This window comes from Lygodium microphyllum, chromosome 12 (genome assembly GCF_053477565.2).
Source record: "Lygodium microphyllum isolate KBCC chromosome 12, Lygodium_microphyllum_v1.1.10, whole genome shotgun sequence".
Lineage (NCBI taxonomy): Eukaryota > Viridiplantae > Streptophyta > Polypodiopsida > Schizaeales > Lygodiaceae > Lygodium > Lygodium microphyllum.
In genome coordinates this window covers 43479668-43486897 of record NC_141146.1, presented here as the reverse complement: position 1 = coordinate 43486897, position 7230 = coordinate 43479668, and positions in this window count along the sequence as shown.

Here is a 7230-nt window from a genome sequence, read left to right as displayed (position 1 = left end):
GTATCTCAACAGTCGAGCTACCTTTTTTCCGCCTTTTCCCTGCATCTTTTTCATTTCCTTTTGCTTTCTTCGTGTTGGGGTTAACATTACCCCTCTCCTAGATGAGTCCCAGTCCCATGGCACTCTACGTCGAAGGTAGCATGCGGAGCTGGCACCGAAGACGTGGGTGGAAGGGACTGTGGTTTGCCTTGGAGGAGTTCTTATGGTGGTGAGGAGGAAGGGCGTTGGTGGCACTGTGCTGTTCCGATTGGCTGGTGATATGATTGGGGTAGGTGGCGATAGGGCTACTCGTTGTTGGGAATGGCCACTCATGGCCGGCGCAGGGTTTGGTGTGCATGGGATGCTGATGGTGGATCCTGCTCGTGATGAGTCCCTGGTGGTGTGCATGATGAAGGAAAGGACAAGAGTTCAGAGTTGAGTATTCACCCAAATCCTTCATCTCAAACTTCCGCTTCAAAAGAGCCTTGACATTAGCAATCCCATTGTCATTATGATCTATGATAATCAAGTCATCCACATAGATGACTATGATGACCAAACATGCATTACCCTTCCTCACATAAACTGAATAATCTACATTAAAAACATAAAAGCCAATGTTGACAAGATACTATTCAATCTTATTAGACCATGCTCTAGCTGATTTCTTTAGCCCATAGAGCACCTTCTTTAACTTGCACACATACATGGGATGCTCTAAATTCTCAAAACTTGCCAGCTACTCCATATATACCTCGATGATTTGCAAGAAGATATTATTCATATCAATCTACTATAAACTCCAATCTTTAGCTATTGCCACAACAATCACACATCTAAGGTTGCTTGATTGAATGTCTCTTCATAACCTGTGCCATATGTATGTCCATAACCTTTCATAACCAATCTAGCCTTATACCTACTCATATAACCATTTGTAACAACTTGTCTACTCAATAGAGTATTCAATTGGTATACATTTTTCAGCCTTTGGATCCAATTTTTTTATCCTCAACTCATCAAGAAAATGAATATATATAAATACTTTGAAGTGTGACACATCAGGTTTTTTGCTAGTAAAACATTCTTCCAAGGTCATACCATGAACTATACTATGAGAGTTCTATTATAGACAAGAGTATGAACAAACTACTTGGATATATTCTTCTCAGTCAGCATCAATATACATGCAACTTCTGCAATATGCTTGTTCTTCCTTTTTGTAATCCCATTTTGTTGTGGGATATACCTACATGTAAACTATTGCTTTATCCCACGAGACATCAAAGTCACTAAACGCATTAGAGAGGTACTCTCCCTCTCCATTTGACTTCAAGCATTTAACTTTCAAGTTTATTTTTGTTTCAACAACATCCTTGAAAGTTTTGAAAAACTCAAATACTTCACTCTTTTCCTACATGAAATAGACCCAAAGTTTCCTAGAGCAATCATGAATAAATATAACAAAGCACTTACTACTACCAAGAGATACATTCTGTATACAATCCTAAACATCTATATACGCAATATTGAGTATATTCTTGCTTACATCTCTATCATGTGAAAATGATTGTCTTATATATTTCCCAAACTAACATGCTTCATAGACTTTATATAAGTCTACAACTCTAAATACATGTAAACTTATAACCAATCCTTGGAACTACATTAATTTTAGCCATTCCATATTTGTTCATCCAATATGCTTGTAGCATATTTCAATGTCTACATCCACACCTTTGTCTTTAGCATACACAACAGTATTCATAATAGGAAATCTAGCATCCAAAGTAAACATGCGGCCAACTCTTCTTCCTTTTGCAATCAACCTAAAATTATTATTAAAATCTTCAACAAAACACCCCTTCATTTAAAATCTAACATGTAGCCCTTGCTCTGCCATTAATAGATATCAAATTATTTGTAATGGATAGTATATGTAATAAATCTAATACACTTTTTCTGACCGTCATACACAAGGACAAAGAAACCTTTCCGATGTGTGAGATTAAGTGACATATATCACCCATCACATATCCTAGATTATATAATTCCTACATCTCTTCAAACCATTCAATATGGTTGGTCATATTATTAGATACACCTAAATCAACATATTATAGATCACATGTCCCCTTTTTTATAACAGCATTCATCATACACTACATGACAAAATAAATACTCATTTTTAACCATCATTTGGCCATGAAGATGATGCATTGTTTCCTTGTAATTTACAATTGTGAATGCTATACTTCTTATCATAACAAATATGGCATGTTCTTCCATAATAATAACATACAATACCAAAATTGCTAGAACCTATGTTATACCATCCACCTCTTCCTCTAAAGCTCCCCCTACCTCTATAATTATCATGGTCTCCCGAAATCTGTATATCACCAAACTATTTATTTAACATGTTTTGCTAGTTATCGTTAACATGATTCATACTATGGCATCTTGGAGAGCATCTATTATGTCCCCTTCTTGAACTTGAGTAAAATGTTTAGACATGTTTTCATCGCATCTTTCAGATGATTTACCTTGCATGTTGATCTCTTCAATAATCATGAGAGAGACTAACTCATCAAATTTTAGAAATGGCTTCCATACATATATAGAAGTAACAAACGATTTTCGAGCCATTTCATTATTAAGACCATCCAAAGTAGATGAAATCAAATCATCATCATGTAGCATTGTATCAATAGCTACTAAGGCATTCACAAGGCCCCTCACCTTTCTTTCTTCAAAGTATTCAACTCTTACTTAAGCTAAATCTTCTATGCCTTTTTATTTACTAAATACATATTTTCGAAGGTTGTCCAAGCTACATATGAATTCTTTGCATTTCTGATATATCTTGGCATAGTGTTGTCAATGACTGCAATCAACTAATACATTACTTTTTTGTCCCCTTTTGAATTCCATTATTTCCACACCTTTAATTCTTATGTAGTCCATAGGACCACTTTGCTCTGGTTTTTTTTTTTTTCATTTGAAACAAACTTGTAGAGACATTTTCCAATAAAAAAGTTTGTCATTAAATTTTCCATGATAGGTAGTTGTTCTTATCTACCTTCTAAATAATAGGATTTTCATTGCTCTTAGCCATTATGATAAAACTGAGTACCAAACAACAAGCAAGTCTTCTACAACCTTTCACAAGATGTACATAGCAATTAATCAAGTAGCCTTTTTTACTAACTACTTAATAATATATACAATCTACAATGTATTTGTAAATAAACCTTGTGCTTGCTTTGTGACACACCTGAATGCTTATAAATTTCAAATCTATCATTTGTATATGTGAGAACAGTTGACACAGTCAAAATTAGAATGTGCCTTGAAACTTATGTCAAAAGCCGCACGAGGCCCGAAATAGCCTTAGATGGCTAAAATCACGAGCAAGCCTTGAAGGGATTATTTAGAGAATATACACCATTCTACTTGCACACCAAATCTTGCAAGAAGCTGAAATTTTTACTCTGCCATACTTTTGAAGCCTCCACAAGGACTGTCCGAGGAAATGAGTGAGAAAATGAGAGATTCTTATTGGTTTCTTGCTTTCTTGAATCCTTGCTCCTTTTCCTTGACTTCAACCTCCAAAACCAACCTCTCTTAGTGGTGCTACTCCGGTACCGTGTCACAAATTGCGTGGTGGGAGAACTTACTTGAGCTACTATGCCAAACACACGCAATATATACAAGAAGAAGCTCACTCAAGACACAAGAAGAGAGATTGGAGACAAAACATTTTTATTGCTAGTATTTCTTCCTCTCACAATACAATGTGAACAAAATATAGATAAGATGAAACATAAAGGAAAGTGGCCTACAAGGTCAAACACTGTATAACTGACTATATTAATTGACTGGCACTATAGTTATACTAGCTATATGTAGGTATAACTAACCCAATGTAATAAGTGATAAGTTAATTAACCAAGCAATCCATCATCAATATCTACATGTGTTGAGCTTGCCTTCTCAATACACTTCAGCATGCAAAACATCTAATTGAATAGGATCAATACAAATGAAGAAACCCGACATGTTGAGCTCCTAAGTAGTAAAACTCCTAGTGATGTGCTTTTTCACTCATATTAATAGTATATAGACAAGCTAGAACTCCAAGCCTCTATTGAAAAGTGACAAAGAAGATGCATCCGAGCCGACTATTTCTTCATCCTTATAAAAGTCTTATTTCTATGTATACCCCTAGGTTGTGAAATGAAACACGTGCAATATGATGGTGAAAGTTGGCCACCAAGAACAAAATGCCAATTTTAGGTAATCCTAAATCAAGGGAATAATTGGATGTTAATTTATTCCATTAAAGTGACAACTATGGCAAGTAGAAAGGGTCTGAAATTGAGTTAACTTAATTGTAAGAGTAAAACAAACACCTAAATAGGAAGCCTTGAAATGAAAGTACTAAGTTTTGGCTATCATAAATATATACTATATTGATGCTCTATTAAAGAACCATCCACTTAGGAAAAAGGTTCAACAATCCCTAAGTGCATGTTGCATATATATATATCCTAGCCACTAATTTGGGGAATCTAAGCCATGCACATTGGTCTACTTTGTCATTTTTGGTACACCAATAGGTAGTATTTAATTATCATAATATTCTAGCTTACCATAATCGACGACAGCCTATCCATCGGTGTTAAATAGACTTATCACATGAACTAAATTTGGCTAGGTCATTTGATTTCGATGCTTGAGAAGATGCACAATCTATAGTACTAACCCAATTGTCTAGCTAGGAATTGTTTCTCACTCACTTATGGTCAACTATATCAAACTAGTACCAATGATTAGAGCTAGCATCAATCAATGTTAGATGATGTTTTGACACTACATAGATAATAAATAAATTACTTGCTAGGTAATTTAATTATATCATGTACAAACAAGAAAAATAAGTATTGCAAAATAAGGACTTGACAAAGTAGTGTTTTTTATTAAATATGCATGTGCATGCGCACACGTGCGTGTGCATGCGCACACGTGCGTGTGCGTACACACGCACATTATAAATATCCCTTCATTAAAACTCAAATCATATAAGATTATTGAAAACTTAATAAATTACCATAAATCCAATAAATAATTCACATGGTCAAAGTAGGATGAAAAATATTTTTAAAAAAACAACAAATAAAGTTACAATCAAACTAGATCTTTTGGGTACAAAATAGTTCTAATTTACATTTTGAGAAAATGTGTGCACACATGCAATATAAATATCCCTTCATAAAAATTTGAATCATATAATATTATTGAAAAGTTAAAAGTTATATCTCAAACTAGAACCTTTAGGCACAAAAGAGCTCTAATTTACATTTTAAGAATGTATTAAAATATCATTGAAATAAAGATATATACAAAAGATATTGAATTTTATGGATTCCTTCCAAGCCCAAGAAAGTGAAGGGATATTTCAATCACCTGCATCCATATAAAAGAAAGGTAATAACAAACATGGGCTAGATATAGGATATAAGTTTCCTCCAATTGGGCAAAATTACAACGATCCAAGGTGCACCTATGGTACAAAAAACATCAAATATTGCATCAAAATACCAGTCCGTTAAATTTTTGAAAGGTGTTATATGGTCCTATCAATGCTGTTGCAAAGAAAAAATTGAGTGAGAAACAGTCAATGCATAGATGAGTGCAAAATGCCAAATATATCTACTCCACTCTAATCTAGATTTGAAAAATAAATCTAACTAGTAATTGTGATTAAAGATAAATTGTTGTGCTGAATATGGAGATGAGACTAAAAGAGACTGGACCAAGTACAGCTCCAAACCTAGGAGGTGCTGCTATCTATACGTATCCTTAACCGACATCTCTAGTGTCACACCACCACCCTTATGTACAATAGATTCATCAAGAGATGCGGTTGACATTGCTCTATTTTCTCTATACTCAAGTATCTAGGTGGATGCCTCCTGGACTGGATGACGATGGATCTGATCTGGTGGTGAAGCAAGTGGCAATCTCATCACCGGGGGGCTGTGTGCATCTTGCTTCACGTAGAGTAGTGGCTCGTTGCATAATAACTCCCACTTGAGGATGGCCATCCCAAAGCTACTAGTGAGAGAGAGGGAAGAGTGGTTAGTGATGGAGCCTTTGGCCTCTCTTATGGTAGCTATAGTGAAGAAGCTGGTGGGGGGTCTCTATCTAGGTAGACCTAAGAATGGCATGCATGTATCTCTCACAAGTGCCTCTCCATGCCACCTCAGCTCCAATAAGAACGACCAGCTCAATAAGGCTAGACATCTCTGGTCCTCATACTCCATTGACCAGCTGCAGTTGGCTGAACAACCCCTCCAAAGACACACTGATACAATGACATGTGCTATCCCACATAGTTAGCATCTGCTACAATGCTCTTATCTCCCACTCTCTATCCCCAAATGATATGATGAGCTGCAGATCTAGCTGATATGACATTTGAGACCGTGCGTAAGTGTACATCAATGTAGAACCCATAATGGGAGAGATTCAAGAAGCATCTGACATTGTGTCGCCTTTGTATCCAATTGCTGCATAAGCATCATCCATGTCCCCTTGGCATCCAAGTTCACAATATCCATGTTGATCACCTGATTCATCAGCTATGGTCTACTGAGTTCAAGATTTGGACAATGTAGGCAGTAACCAACAGAGGGGGTCTGTCGATCTAATCCCATTGTAGTCTCAACCATGTGGACATCTATGCAACAGCATTTGTTCAGCCTTATGTGAACTGTTTAGAAGACTTGAGTGCTAAGCATGCGCATCTGTGCAGGGGGAGCTTCCACAATCCCTGGAGAGGGTCACTGCCTAGAAGAGAGCCTGTGTGACCACTGATGCCATGAGGACATTCTTGAGGCCATTTGTATAGCCTCGTAAGAAATTCACAAATTCTCAGTTCTCTCTGGAAAAAAAAAGTATTCAAAAGGTGCCCTCATTAAATGTCCAAAAAACACACAACTTATAAAAAGTGGACCTGTACTTCATGACGAGTTCCTATCCACAAATGTACTCGAGACTGAAGTCATCCCATACGTCTTTTATGGCCTTTTGCAGACACTGATATGCTCCCTCCCTCCCAATATACTCTCTCTTTTTTTTCGTAAAAAATATACTCTTTCTCTCTCTCTCTCTCTCTCTCTCTCTCTCTCTCTCTCTCTCTCTCTCAAAAATATGGACATGTATACACACTTTAAGCCTGCCTGT